The following is a 16,133-nucleotide window of genomic DNA, read 5'->3' as shown; positions in this document are numbered from 1 at the left end:
ATATAGAATGATTGGTGGCCTGGATGTGGTTTTGTAGGAACTGAGAAACCAAACAGAAGATAGAAGGTCCAAATAAGAGAAGGAAATAATAGCCGGGCGCGGTGGCTCAAGCCTGTAATCCCAGCACTTTGGGAGGCTGAGACGGGCGGATCACGAGGTCAGGAGATCGAGACCATCCTGGCTAACACGGTGAAACCCCGTCTCTACTTAAAATACAACAAAATTGGCCGGGCGAGGTGGCGGCGCCTGTAGTCCCAGCTACTCGGGAGGCTGAGGCAGGAGAATGGCGTGAACCCGGGAGGCGGAGCTTGCAGTGAGCGGAGATCGCGCCACTGTACTCCAGCCTGGGTGACAGAGCGAGACTCCGTCTCAAAAAAAAGAAAAAAAAAAAAAAAAGGAAATAAACAGGTATTAAAGGACTAAGAATTGGGAGGACCCAGGATATCCAACTAGAGAGTGTCCAAGGTGGTTCAGCATAATTATCTGCTTGGTTGGCGAGTTTTTGGGCTCTATCCTTGAGTGCTTTTATGTTGTCATATACCAGGCCAGATGGATTTAGGTAAAAACAACACTCTTCATTTAAGAATATACAGAGTCCTCCTTTTTCAGCAGTGAGTAAGTCGAGGCCTATTCCTGTCTTCTTATATTAATAATAAGAAAAACAAAACAGTAGTGGAGTGTTGGTGTCATGAGGGGAAGTTGTTCGGTCCCGTTTGCAAACTGATTTTGGGGGGTAGGGAAAACTAGTGTACATGTGCCTGTCCAATTAACAGGTAGACACATGTAGGTGGAGGAGCCACAGAGGAAGAAGAGGCCTTGTGTAAGGTAAAAATGGAAATGTAAAGTGAAAAGATGAGAGGATGTACTAAAAGAGGTACCTTCCTGTGGGTGGGAATCTGGAGTAGGCAAGAGAAGATTACCAGCCTGGAGAATTTCCTGTCTAGCCTGCTGGAGGACTGGAAGATAGTCACCCAGAAGGCTTGTGTCTGGGACAAGGTTGAGGCCAAGCAAGAAAGTGTGTCCATATAAAAGTTCAAATGAACTGTACCCTGTGGTCTCTCGAGGACAGGCCCTAATTCTGAGGAGGGCAAATGGTAGAAGTACTGTCCAGTCATTTTTAAGTTGGAGGCTGAGCTTGGTGAGGTGTGTTTTTAAAAGACCATTCGTCCGTTCTACCTTTCCTGAAGATTGAGGATGGTTTGGGGTACGAAGTTTCCACTGAATACCAAGACCCTGAGAAACTGCTTGGGTGATTTGACTAATAAAGGCCAGACCATTGTCAGATTGAATAGAAGTAGGGAGGCCAAATCAGGGAATTATATCTGTTAGAAGGGAAGAGATGACTGCAGTAGCCTTTTCGGAGCTAGTGGGAAAAGCCTCGACCCATCTGGTGAAGGTATCGACCCAAACCAAGAGATATTTAAATTTACAGACATGGAGCATATGAGTAAAGTCAATTTGCCAATCTTGTGTCAGAGTAAATCCACAAGCCTGATGTGTAGGAAAAGGAGGAGGCCTGAGAAAGCCTTGGGAGCTGGTGGCATGGCAGACAGAGCATTGAGAGGTGATGGTCTTAAGGATGGATTTCCATGGAGGGAAGGAGATGAGGGCCTGCAGGAGGCAAGCCAGAAGCTTGTATCCCACATGGAGGTGGTCACGAAGGGAAAAAAGAATGGACTGAGCTTGTGAGGCAGGAAGAATGAATTTTCCATGATTTAAGAACCACTTGCCCTGAGTTGGAAAAGACTGGTGGAGCAGGTTTTCAGAAGAACAGTAGATGGGAGTGATAGAAGAGAAAGAAAAATACTGGCCCTCTGGAGTTGGGGCTGGAATATTGGCAGGTGTGGAGGCATTGGCTATTTGTTTTGCTGTCCTGTCGGCATAGGCATTTCCTTTTGCAATAAGATCAGTTGGTTTCTGGTGTCTTTTACAATGAATGACTCCAGCCTTGGCTGGCAGGAGAGCAGCCTTAAGGAGGGCCTTTGTTAGGGAGGCATTGATAATGGAAGAGCCTTGTATGGTAAGGAAGCCTCTTTCAGCCCAGATGGCAGCATGGTTATGGAGGATGTGGAAAGCATATTGGAGTCAGTATAAATGCTAATGTGCATTCCTTTAGCGAGAGAGAGCACACAAGTTAAAGCAATTAGTTCAGCTTGTTGGGAAGTGGGGGAAGGAGGAAGCAGCAGCTTCGATAATGGAGGTGTGTGACATGACAGCATATCCAGCTTTAGCTGGTGAAAATTGATTGGGTTTAGAAGAACTACAATTGATAAATCAAGTGTGGTCTAGGTTTGGAATTGAAAGAATAGAAATCTGAGGAAAGGGGGAAGATGCTATGTGTATTAGGGAAACACAGTCATGTGGTTCAGGACTTGTGTTGGGTGTTAAGTGAGAAGCTGGGTTGAAATCGGGCCCTTGGGCAATAGTTACTGTCGGGGTTTCAATAAAGAGTGAATAGAGCTGGAGGAGTCAAGGGCCAGACAGTAAGTGTGAAAGGTGTGAGGAGGATATTAATGCTTGAAGGTTGTGAAAACTGTAGAGGGTCAGTGGAGATTAGCCTGTTATTTTGAGGGTTTTCAGATGTATTAAAGCAGCAGCTGCCACTGCATACACACATGAGCGCCAGCCTAAAACAGTAAGGTCAAGTTGTTTGGACAGAAAGGCTACAGGGCACGGTCTTGGTTCTTGTGTAAGAATTCCTACTGCACAGCCCTGCACTTAGGCTCTGTGTAATGAAAAAGGGTCAGGATGAGTCAGGGAGAGCTAGTATGGGAGCAGTCTCTAGAGCTGTTTTCAAGGAATGGAAAGAGCAGTGGGGAAAGGATTTAGGATCTATGGGATCAGCTAGGTTTCCCTTTGTGAGTTTATATAATGGTTTTGTTAGGATGGCAAAACCAGGTATCCAAAGGCGAAAGTACCCAACCATGCCCAGGAAGGAAAGGAGTTGTTGCTTTGTAGAAGGGGTTGGGGTTTGAGAGATCAGCTGGACACAGTTGGCAGGGAGAGCACATGTGTTTTCATGAAGAATTATGCCAAGGTAGGTAATGGATGAGGAAGAAATTTGGGCTTTGGAGGGGGATACATGATTCGTTTGAGAATAGATGTTGGAGGAGCAGGAGGGTGTCCTGTTGGGAAGATTTGTAGGAGGGGCTATAAAATAGAAGGTCATCAAAATATTGAATAAGGTGAGAAGCAGAGGGGTAGAAAGAAAGTAAATCATGAGAAAGAGCTTGGCTGAAGTAATGAGGGCTGTCCCTGAAGCCTTGCGGCAGTACAGCCCAGGTAAGCTGCTGGGACTGATGGGTGTCAGGGTCAGTCCAGGTAAAAGCAAAGAGAGGCTGGGACAAAGGGTGCAGGGGAATAGAAAAACAAAAAGGCATCTTTAAGATCGAGAATGTAATAGTGAGTTGTGGAGGAAGGTATTGAGGACAAAAGAGTGTATGGGTTGGTCCCCACAGGGTGGATAGGCAAAACAATATGGTCGATTAGGTGCAGATCCTGAACTAACCTGTAAGACTTGTCCAGTTTTTGGACAGGTAAAATGGGGGAATTGTAAGGAGTTTATAGGCTTTAGAAGCCCATGCTATAGCAGGTGAGTGATAACAGGCTTTAGTTCCCTTAAAATCTGTTGTGGGATAGGATACTGGCATTGAGCTGGGTAAGGGTGATTAGGTTTTAATGGGATAGTAATGGGCTTGTGATTGGTTGCCAGGGAGGGAGCAGAGGTGTCCCATAGTTTTGGGTTAAGGTGGAGGGGATACAAGAGGAAGATGTGAAAGAGGCTTTGGGTTGGGGAGAAGGGCAGCAATGAGATGAGGCTGTAGTCCAGGAATAGTCAAGGTAGCGGATAATTTTGTTAAAACTTCTTGACCTAATAAGGGAGCTGGGCAGGTGGGGATAACTAAAAAGGTGTGCATAAAAGAATGTTGTCCAAGTTGGCACCAGAGATGGGGAGTTCTAAGGGGTCTAGCAGCCTGACTGTCAATACCCGCAACAGTTATGGAGGCAAGGGAAACAGGCCTAAGCTAAAGAACAAAACTGCTGGAATCACATTACCTGACTTCAAATTATATTACAGAGATATAGTAAACAAAACAGCATGGTACTGGCATAAAAACAGACACATAGACCAATGGAACAGAATAGGGAACCCAGAAACAAATCCATACATCTAGAGTAAACACATTTTTGACAAAAAAGCCAAGAACAAACATTGAGAAAAGGATAGTCTCTTTAATAAATGACCCTGGGAAAACTGGATATCCATATTCAGAAGAATGAAACTAGACAATCCATAGTAACAGGATGTGAAGCTAGACAACTGGTTAGACCAGAAATGCTCAGAAGGGAGTATGCCTTAACCCTAAAGAGGCCTAGAAGAGTCATGACAAGATGAGGGCGTTTATAGCCCTATCTTATCCATATGGACAGGCACCCCCCCACCATGCATCTGTTTATAGGCTCTTCACAAAGGTTGCATTCCATTCCCAGAGCTATGAACATCTGCTTTTCTGGGATAGGAATCTTGGTGATGTGACCTCCCCGACTGCACATCCATTTATAAGCTCTCCACAGGGGGAAGCACATCACACACTGTTGGCTCATTCTGGCAGTCCAACCTGGCATTATCTTTACACAATCCTGCATGCAATTTTGTATTTACAATAATCAAGAGCATTTCATCTTTTATTCCATAGCAATAGTTTCAGGGGGTCTCCCTACATCATGGAAGTTCCTCAAATAACTAAATCCATACAATCCAGCAATCCCACTGCTAGGTATATACTCAAAAGAAAGGAAATCAGTATATCAAAGAGATAGCTACACTCTCATGTTTATCATAGCATTATTCACAATAGGCAAGATTCGGAAGCAATCTATTTCTATCAACAGATGAATGGATACATAAAATATGGGACATATACACAATAGAGTACATAAAACAAGAGTGAGATCCTGTCATTTGCAACATAGGGATGGGACCTTTTAGCCCAATGGGGGGGGTCACTCTGCAGATCCCTTTCTAATAATGGCCACTGTTATTATCCCTCCCCTACCCCTGATGTGGCTCCGTCAAGATCCAATTTGGGTAGAACAGTGGCCTCTGAAGGGAGAGAAATTGCAAAAAGACCATGAATTAGTTGAAGAGCAATTAAAAGCCAGCCATATAGAACCATCTAACAGCCCTTGAAATTTGCCTGTTTTTGTCATTCCCAAAAAGTATGGTAAATGAGACTTTTGCATGACTTATGTGCTATTAATACTAATTTGCAACCTATAGGGTCCCTTCAGCTCGGGCAATCAACCCCTCCCCCATGTCAATTCCTTGAGATTGGCCTATAATCATTATAGGCTTAAAAGACTCCTTTTATATCATTCCCCTTGCAAAGCAGGACAGAGAAAAATTTGCATTTACCATACCAGCTACCAATAATGAAAGGTCAGCTTGCCAATTTCATTAGAAAGTGCTTCCTCAAAGAATGCTGAACAGTCCTACCATGTGTCAGTATCATGTAAATCAAGCTTTGCTCCCCAGTAGAAAAGAATTTTCTAAGTGCAAGATTATTCATTTTATGAATGATATATTACTAGCAGCCCCAATGGAGCCAATGCTTTTAAGTTTATATACCTCTGTTGTAAAGAATGTAAAGTCAAGAGGTTTAATCATAGCACCCACCTGAAAAAGCACGAATGTCTTCTCCTTGGAAATATCTTGGGTACATACTAACTTCCTGGTCAGTAAGACTTCAAAAGGTTAAATCAAATACTAGCAACTTAAATGATTATCAGAAATTACTAGGCAATATTAACTGGCTTCGCCCCAACTTGGGCATTACTAATGGTAAACTGCAAAACCTGTTTTCTATCTCAAAGAGCAGTACAGCCCTGGATTCTCCCAGGTATTTAACCCCCACAGCGAAAAAGGAAATTGAAGAGATAGAGCAAGCTATCTCTCAAAGGCAACTAGATTACGTTGATCCATGGTATTCAATTCAATTGTTTATTTTTCCCACTAAACACTCCCCTACAGAGTTAATAGGACAGATGGCCCCAGGGCTGCGCCTTCTAGAATGGGTTTTTTGCTCACATACTGGGACTACATCACTCTCTCCCTATATCCAGTTTATCAGTAAAGTCATCTATTCAGGCCACAGATGATGCAATCTGTTGCTAGGTTATGATCCTAATGTCATAAGAATTCCTTTAAGTAAAAAGCAATTTGAAGCAGTTTTGCCCCTGTCGTTAGATCTACAAATAGCCCTCTCTGATTACACAGGCCATATAGAGCACGCCCTTTCTGCTGACAAACTCCTTCTGTTCTTATCTCGAACTACTGTGATTTTACCTACAAAAATAGTTCACTCCCCTATACCTAATGCTTTCACACTGTGTACTGATGGCTCGGGTAAACATGGAAAAGTAACTGTCTGGTGGAGACCACATAATTCCCTCACTTGATATGGGTTTACTAGCACTGAAAGAGCTGAAGTTGGAGCCTTAATATTGACTTTGGAAACTTTTTCCACTCAGCGCATCAATATTGTTAGTGACTCTGCTTACTATGTTTATTTATTGTAGAACCTTGAGACAGCACTCATTCAGTTCACTCCGGAGCCCACACTGTGCACTGCTTTTCTCCAACTTCAGAAATTGCTAGATCAATGTACACACCCTATTTTTATTACCCATATTCGAGTCCACAGCTCACTGCCTGGCCCATTGGCTTAGGGCAATGATCAAACAGACTTACAAGTTATGACATCACTGCTTTACCAAGCCACCCAATTGCCAAAACTGGAGAAATATATCTAATTTTTCCACCGAAACTGGAGAAACTTATCTAAACAATTTCAACTTACCCAGAGACTAGCTAAACAAATTATCCTACAATGTCCAGATTGCCAACTCACAGGCACATCCCCTCCTTCTACAAGTGTTAACCCTAGAGGACTAAAACCTAATCAGTTATGGCAAATAGATGTACACACATCCCTGAATTTGGAAAACTATGATATGTACATGTAACTGTTGACACCTACACTCATTTAATTAGTGCACATGCTCTTCCTGGAGAGTCCACTCAATATGTCATTAAACATCTTCTTTTAACTTTTGTGTTTATGGGGCAGTCCACAAAAATTAAAACGGATAATGGTCCAACTTAGCCAGCTCATAACTTCAACAATTTCGTCACACATGGAACATCCAACATTCCACAGGCTTTCCATATAACCTCCAAGAACAGGCCATAGTAGAACGTGCCCACTCCATCCTTAAAAATATGCTCAGAAAACAAAAAGAGGGAAAGTATGGATAAGCACCCTGCAACACTACTAGCACACACCTCATTTACCCTTCATTTTTAAAATTTAGGTGACAAATTTCCACCAGCTATAGAAAGGCACTTTGCTAAAACTTCTCAAGCCACAAAACCTGCAGTTTTATGGAAGGATATAAATAGTAATGAATGGTGTGGTCCAGATGATTTGCTAACATGGGGAAGAGGATATGCTGGTGTTCACACCCCCTCAGGTCCTCTTTGGATTCCAGCATGATGCATCAAACCTTACCATGGCATGGCTAGGACCCAACCCAATACCAGAAATGAAGGAGATGACCCGGCAGGACCCACAGCCCCAGATGATGTGACTTCATCAGACAACACAGGCCCCAGACATTATCTGGAGGAGGCTGAAGAGGACAACTCCAAAGGCTAAGCAAATCCTACTCCGAACACAAACACCATTCACTCCAGATAATTTGTTCCTTTTTCATTCTCTCACTTTGCCTGCTACCTGTACCTGCCACACTCTATTAAGCCCATCTTCTAATCTGCCTTTTGTCTGCCCTGTTGCTTAGACAAACAACCCCTTCCCAGCTTCTAAAAATGTGAGTGCTTCACTAGAAGAAACTAACATACCCCCAGTGGGGATCCTTAGTAACAGCACACATCAAACTGAAGCGCCAAGTAACACTACAGGTCACTCCTTGATTGGAAAAGAATGTTACTCATTATACTCATGTTTATCTCATGTTATTTGCTAATTCTAGGATGCAAAGCCAGAATAAGAGCAACGACTGCCTCGCCTGACAGACCTGTTGATGCACACGTCTGTACTCTTCAAACAACAAGGCCTGATGTGAAAAACAGAGAAGGGGGAGATGTAGGGGATCGGTCAGGGTGGTGGGAGAAATTATAAAGTTACAGGAAATAGACACAAATCTTCTTGGAAGGCCAGGAGTTTGTATAACTTACGTAGAAGATTTGGCTGAAGGCAGCTGAATTATCTTAAAAGCTTAGGGCATAGATATATGGGACTGTAGAGGAGTTTATCTAAATAGCTTGTTTACTCCTGTGGTACTAAGACTGACCTTTGGTCATCTGCGGGTGCATGATTGCTCTCTACTTGGGAGGTCGGCAATGTTAATTACCCCCCAGTGGTGTTTACTTGAGACCTTTGTCATTTAATCTGTACTAAATAAATGTGAATTTCACTGGCTTATCAAGGCCGATTCTGCTGACTCAGGCAGCAGAGCCCCTTAGCCGCACTGACAGGCAAAATATCTGTGTCAGTGTATGTCTTTCATCCATCACTGGGTCAGGGTCCGTAGTCAGACCCGGCAACCTGGTACTATAGGTGCATACCACTATACCTGGCTTAATTTGCTATCTTATTGTTACAGAAAGTCTGCTCCATTCGTCTTGTGATTTTTATTTGACCATTAAGGCTGGTCTGTTATTGTGTCTAAACCACAAAAGGAAGGTATGTCTGGCCTCCCATCTCATTATGTCTGGGAACTAAGTTTTTAAGATTTTTTTACAGGGGGTTCCCTTGGCCAAGGAGGGATCCATTCAGTCAGTGGCAGTGGGAAGGGGGAGCTTGGGATTTAATTACTAGTTTACATTCCCCCTTTTTTTGGTCATTATATGCCAGATGCAGCATCAATGGCCAAACTTTTATTTTGTCCCATATTATTGCTGGGGTGGTGTGTCTGCCTACCCAGGCCCAACATGTCCCTCGGTGAGGCCCCTATGGCCAAAGGTCTTGGAGTCATAATATTTACAGCCGACTAAATGTTCCAGGCCAGATGGGAATGGTGGTGGGCAGGTTCTCACTAACCCTGGGAACCCTTTAAGTAACATAAGAGCCAAAAATCAAATGTCAAAAGGCGAGGTTATAAAATTGACATCTATTTAAGTTCTATGCACTGAGCTACTGTAATATTCGTTGTAGTTACACACTTGTAGCAATTAGTGATACAAAATATAAGCATTTTCCTAAAACCATTTAAGCTAAGGAATTTAGAGACTTTCAATGTGCTGCAAGGCTTTTTGTAGTCTTTTTAGTAATTTCTCCTAAAGTGGCTGATAAAATTGTTTATACAATTGGCACAATTTTATTACTGGGAGCACTATACCCAGAAGGCTTTGTCACCAGGTGATATGGTTTGGCTGTGTCACCACCCAAATCTCATCTTGAATTCCCATGCATTGTGGGAGGGACCTAGTGGGAGGCAATTGAATCATGGGGGCAAGTCTTTCCCATGCTGTTCTCATGACAGTGAATAAGTCTCATGAGATCTAATGGTTTTAAAAACAGGAGTTTCCCTGCACAAGCTCTCTTGTTGCCTGCTGCCATCCACGTAAGACGTGACTTGCTCCTCCTTGCCTTCCTTCATGATTATGAGGCTGCCCCAGACACGTGGAACTGTGAATCCTTTTTCCTGTATAAATTGCCCAGCTTCAGGTATATCTTTTTTTTTTTTTTTTTTTTTTTGTTGAGACGGAGTCTCGCTCTGTCACCCGGGCTGGAGTGCAGTGGCCGGATCTCAGCTCACTGCAAGCTCCGCCTCCAGGGTTTACGCCATTCTCCTGCCTCAGCCTCCCAAGTAACTGGGATTACAGGCGCCCGCCATCTCGCCCAGCTAGTTTTTTGTATTTTTTGGTAGAGACGGGGTTTCACCATGTTCGCCAGGATGGTCTCGATCTCCTGACTTCGTGATCCACCCGTCTCGGCCTCCCAAAGTGCTGGGATTACAGGCTTGAGCCACCGCGCCCGGCCTAACTTCAGGTATATCTTTACCAGCAGCATGAAAACAGACTAATACACCAGGCATCTGGATATCCTCTCCATAATTTTTGTTTAATTCTATGGCAAGCAAAACTTTTTATGGTTGGGATGGATGGAGAGAGGCCACATAGTAGCCCAAGAAGCAGTCTTATTTTGGAAGATGTTTGGGCATCTGCGTGCCCGTTCTTGAGTATGAGGGTCTGAAATAATTCTATCCCTCAAATTTGGCCCTTATCATCTCACATGCCCACCTCTTCTGTGACAGTCCCTGGGCCTAGAGGGAAGGGGCTTACATAGTTTTAGCAGCAGGCCATTAGCAATGAAAGCATATAAGTCCCAGTGATATTCTAAATAGTTTTTAAATTTCAGAGATATCAGGCCAGGCATGGTGGCTCACACCTGTAATCCCAGCACATTAGAAGGCCAAGGTGGGAGGATCACTTGAGGTCAGGAGTTCAAGACCTGCCTGGCCAACATGGTGAAACCCCATCTCTACTAAAAACACAAAAACTTAGCTGGGCATAGTGTCAGGCACCTGTAATCCCAGCTACTCAGGAGGCTGAGGCAGGAGAATCACTTGAAGCTGGGAGGCAGAAGTTGCAGTGAGCCAAGATCACACCACTGCACTCCAGCCCAGGTGACAGAGTGAGACTCTATCTCAAAAAAAAAAAAAATAGCCTGGCATGGTGGCATGCACCTATATTCCCAGCTTCTGGGGAGGCTGAGGCATGAGAATCGCTTGAACCTGGGAGGCAGAGGTTGCACTGAGCCAAGAGCATGCCAATGCGCTCCAGCCTGGGTGACAGAGAGAGACTCTGTCTCAAAAAAAAAAAAAAAAAAAAAAAAAAAGAGAGTTGGCTAGGTAAAGGATAGAAAGTTTCAAAGAGAGAAAAGAACAGAGTTCCTGAACACAGGAACACCACTGGGCAATGGCTGGGAAATGGGAAGGAGAAGGCAAAGGAGGCTAATGTGGATGGGGAAGAGGGTGGTGCAATATCCTTCTGAAGAACTAGGCAGGGACTTGTTCACTCAGGACCTTGCAGGACCCCTGAGGCACCATTTTCATGGTTGGCAAGGAAAAGTTGAGTCTGTAGATCCTGACAAAATCTGACTGGTCCAGGGATCAGTGCCCAGGTCAAAGATTGTCCAATAGGATCTCTCCAGTTTGGATGGTAGCTAATCCAGCCAATCAGCTCTCCCCTGGCATTTGTTCCGCTGTCCATGGTTCTGAAGTATCTATGCGAAATAAGACTGGGGATCCCAATCAACAGGTTGGCCGCATAACCCAGTGTATTAGTTAGCTACTGCAGTGTAACAAATCATCACAAACTTAGTGGCCTGAAACAACACTCATTCATTATTTTCATGGTGTTTGTGCATCAGGAATCTGGGCAAGTATTTATCTGGATTCTATTCTCAGGGTTACTTAATCAAGGAGTTGACCAAGCCGTGTTTTCATCTGGAGTCTGGGGAAAAATTGTGTTCAAACTCATTAATGTTGTTGGCAGAATTCAGTTCCTTGCAGTGCAGAACTGAGGCCCCTGTTTTCTCAGCTCATTGTTAGCCAAGGATCACTCTGCTCCTAGAAAGTGTTCTCAGGTTTTTGTCATGTGGCCCCTACCATCTTTAAAGCCAGCAATGACAGGTCAAATCCTTCTCAAGGTCTCAATCTCTCTGGTTTCTTACTTTCTTGATATTTGCCTTCTACATTCAGATTTATAGAGTTTGCATGATTAACTCAGGCTCACCTGGACAATCTCCCTTTGATAAATTTAAAGCCAGTTGAGGAAGTGGCTCAGGTCACAAGTCCTCAATGCCAGACTGTCCAGTGAGCAGCATGGCCTAAGTCATCAGCCAGAGCAGCCCTGGAGCAGAAACAGCAGCTGTCACCATTTGCAAAGCCCAGCTGAGCTGGCCTTGGCATTGTCAATGACACTGAACAGGTTGAAGGAGGAAGAAAAGGACCCCTCACTGAGCTCTGTGTCAAGGTGGTCAGTGATGGTGAAAGCACAGAAATCTGCCTTTTTCCCCAGAGATTCCTCACGATTCCTTAGTTCAAAGGAGTTGTCTTTAGTGTCACAACTGTTGATCTGAAATGGAAACCTGCAGATCTGCAAAACAAGGCTCCTGGGAACAACCCACCACTTATAATTTTCAAATAATATTGAAGTCAAATAAGATTGAGGAATCTCCTGAAGAAGTCTTATGTCCTCCCAAGTACTTAAAGCTTTCACCAAAACACCCAGAATCAAATACTGCTGGAATTGACATCTTTGCCAAATTCTCTACATAGATCAAGAATTCAAGGCCAGAAGTTAATGAAGCATGAGTGAGGGATCTCTTAAAAACCCTACAGAAAACGGTGATTATTAAAAAGTCAAGAAACGACAGATGCTGGTGAGTTGTGGAGAAAAAAAAAAAAAAAAACGCTTTTACACTGTTGGTGGTAGTGTAAATTAGTTCAACCATTGTGGAAGACAGCGTGGTGATTCCTCAAAGATCTAGAAGTAGAAATACCATTTGACCCAGCAATCCCATTACCGGATATATATCTAAAGGAATATGCATCATTCTGTTATAAAGATACATGCATGCATGTGATCACTACAGCACTATTCACAATAGCAAAGACATGGAATCAACCCAAATGCCCATCAGTGATAGACTGGATGAAGAAAATGTGGTACATATACACCGTGGAATACTATGCAGCCATAAAAAGGAATAATATTATGTCTTTTGCAGGGACATGGATGGAGCTGGAGCAGCTATTCTCAGCAAACTAACACAGGAATAGAAAATCAAACATTGCATGTTCTCATTTATAACTATGAGCTGAATGATGAGAACACATGGACACAGAGAGGAGAACAACACACACTGGGGTCTGTCAGCAGGGTGAGGAGAAGAAGAGCATCAGGAAGAATAACTAATGAATGCTGGCCTTAATACATAGGTGATGGGTTGATCTGTGCAGCAAATCACCATGGCACACATTTACCTGTGTAACAAACCTCCACATCCTCTGCACATGTACCCTGCAACTTAAAAGTTGAAGAAAAAAAAACCTGCAAAAACTTACGAATATCTGAATTATCCTCTCCCTGATGAAACTGATGAAAATAGCACAGAGGACACTAAGTTTTCTACACGTAAATTTCTGGATGGCAATGAAATGTCATTAGCTGATGGCCATCTGCTGCCCAAACTGCATATTGTCAAAAACAAATCACAACTTTGATATTCCAAAAGGAATGACTGGCCAGGCACAGTGGCTCATGGCTGTAATTCCAGCACTTTGGGAGGCTAAGGCGGACGGATCACTTGAGGTCAGGAGTTTGAGACTAGCCTGGCCAACATGGTGAAACCCCATGTCTACTAAAAATACAAAAATTAGCCAGGTGTGATGGCTGCCTGTAATCCCAGCTACTCGGGAGGCTGAGGCACGAGAATCGCTTGAACCAGGAGGTGGAGGTTGCAGTGAGCCAGGATCGTGCCACTGCACTCCAGCCTGGGCGACAGAGTGAGACTCCAACTCAAAAAAAAAAAAAGGCATACCCAAGACTGGGTAATTTATAAAGGAAAGAGGCTTAATGAACTCACAGTTCCACATGGCTAATGAGGTCTCACAATCAAGGCAGAAGATGAAAAAGAGCAAAGAGATGTCTTACGTGGCAGCGGGCAAGAGAGCTTGTGAAGGGAAACTCTCCTTTGTAAAACCATCAGATTTCCTGAGAGTACTTCACTACCATGAGAACAGTATGGTGGAAACCCCTAATGATTCAATTATCTCCGCCTGGTCCCACCCTTGACTTGTGGGGATTGTTAAAATTCAAGATGAGATTTTGGTGGTGACACAGCCAAACCTTATCACCTGGTGTTGACTTTTTTTTTTTTTTTTCTCTCGTCTCTGTCTCTGCCTGCCTGACACCATTTGAAAAAAAAATCTATTTTTGCATAAATCCCTCACTGGATTCCAACACAGTTTGAATTTTCAGTCTCAGGTGGTGTCTGCAGTTAAAGCAAGGCCATTGATTGTGAAGGAATATGGGATTATGAACATTGGAATGGGGACTGTATTAGCCTGGTCTTCGAGCCATAACGAAATACCAGAGACTTACCCAGCCACAGCTATAATTCCTATAATTCCACCTATAATTCCTCCACTTTGGGAGGCCAAGTCGGGAGGATTGCTTGAGTCCAGGAGTTCGAGACTAACCAGGGCAACATAGTAAGACCCCATCTCTTAAAAAAAAAAAAAAAATGGCCGGGCGCGGTGGCTCACGCCTGTAATCCCAGCACTTCGGGAGGCCGAGGCAGGTGGATCACAAGGTCAGGAGATCAAGACCATCCTGGCTAACACGGTGAAACCCCGTCTCTACTAAAAATACAAAAAATTAGCCAGGCATGGTGGTGCGTGCCTGTAGTCCCAGCTACTCAGAGGCTGAGGCAGGAGAATGGCATAACCCGGGAGGTGGAGCTTGCAGTGAGCCGAGATCGCACCACTGCACTCCAGCCTGGGCGACAAAGCGAGACTTTGTCTCAAAAAAAAAAAAAATTAGAGAAATAGTCAGGGATGGTGGCTCATGCCTGGAGGGAAGCTGAGGCGGGAGGATGACTTGAGCCCAGGAGTTCTAGGCTGCAGTGAGTCAAGATGATGCCACTGCACTCCAGCCTGGGTAACAGAGTAAGATTCTGTCTCAAATGCTCTCACTGATAAGTAGGAGTTGAACAATGAGAACACATGAACTCAGGGAGCAGAACATCACACACCGGGGCCTGTCGGGGGGTGAGAGGCTAGGGGAGGGATAACATTAGGAGAAATACCTAATGTAGAGGATGGGTTGATGGGTGCAGCAAACCACCATGGCACGTGTATACCTGTGTAACAAACCTGCACGTTCTGCACATGTGTCACAGAATTTAAACTATAATAAAAAATAATAATAATAAATTAAATAAATGCTGGGCCAGGCATAGGATTCCCTTTCCAAAAGGGGAGAAAATCAGAAGGAAGAAAGTGATGATGGGCCCCAAGCAAGTTCAAAATCTAGCAAGGCAAATTCCATTCGATCTTAAGGCTGGAGAATAATCCTCTTTGCTCCCATGCTCTGCCTCCAGGCCCACTGCAGCGGCAGCATCACCATTTTGGGAGAGAGCGCATCAAATCCTAACCACTAGACCACCAGGGAAGCATCATCAATTCAGATCCTCAGGACAGATTCAACCCTTGGCTCAGATCCCGAGGCTGTCTGTGGTGGTCCCTGATCCTTTCACAGTGAGGAAGAAATCCTGCCCTCTGAAGGTGAAGAGGAGCCAGCCTCCTTTTGTTGTGAAAGGGACAGCCCTGATGATCTCTGAATTGCCTTTGAAGTCATTCCTCCCTTTTCTTTTTTTTTTTTTTTTTTTTTTGAGACAGAGTCTCGCTCTGTCTGTCACCCAGGCTGGAGTGCAGTGGCCGGATCTCAGCTCACTGCAAGCTCCGCCTCCCGGGTTCACGCCATTCTCCTGCCTCAGCCTCCCGAGTAGCTGGGACTACAGGCGCCCGCCACCTCGCCCGGCTAGTTTTTTGTATTTTTTAGTAGAGACGGGGTTTCACCGTGTTAGCCAGGATGGTCTCGATCTCCTGACCTCGTGATCCACCCGTCTCGGTCTCCCAAAGTGCTGGGATTACAGGCTTCAGCCACCGCCCCTGGCCCCCCATTCCTCCCTTTTCTTAAAGGCTAATGCATACTCACAGCCAAATAACTTCATCGCCCCATCCTGTTGAATCCTAGCAGTCTGAAATCCTTCCTTTAGGTTGATCTGTCTCTGTTCCTTTTAGTTTGAACCGGCAGTGTCTCTGCTGGTATAATCCCATCTGTATTCCTAGCTTCTAGGGAGATGGCTGATTAAATCCATGGCTCACATCTATGCTTGCGTTCTCTTCAGAACAAGCCTTGTCATTTTTTGCAATATGCATAGACCAAGAAGTTTCCAAATCTTCAAGTTCTGGTTCCTTTTTGCTTAACAATTCCTTCCACTTACCTTTCTCTTCTTGCATTTTGCTTGTAAGAAGAA

The 16,133-nt window shown here is 44.2% G+C and overlaps 1 pseudogene; it reads left to right on the top strand.

Annotated features, from left to right (window-relative positions):
• Window positions 1–11,294: 11,294 nt before the first annotated feature.
• Window positions 11,295–15,254, top strand: LOC112612855 (annotated as a pseudogene).
• The last annotated feature ends 879 nt before the right edge of the window (window positions 15,255–16,133 follow it).

The sequence above is a fragment of the Theropithecus gelada genome, chromosome 19 (genome assembly GCF_003255815.1).
Source record: "Theropithecus gelada isolate Dixy chromosome 19, Tgel_1.0, whole genome shotgun sequence".
NCBI lineage: Eukaryota > Metazoa > Chordata > Mammalia > Primates > Cercopithecidae > Theropithecus > Theropithecus gelada.
The sequence above is the reverse complement of the archived record's forward strand: the minus strand, read 5'-3'. Positions and strand labels throughout refer to the sequence as shown.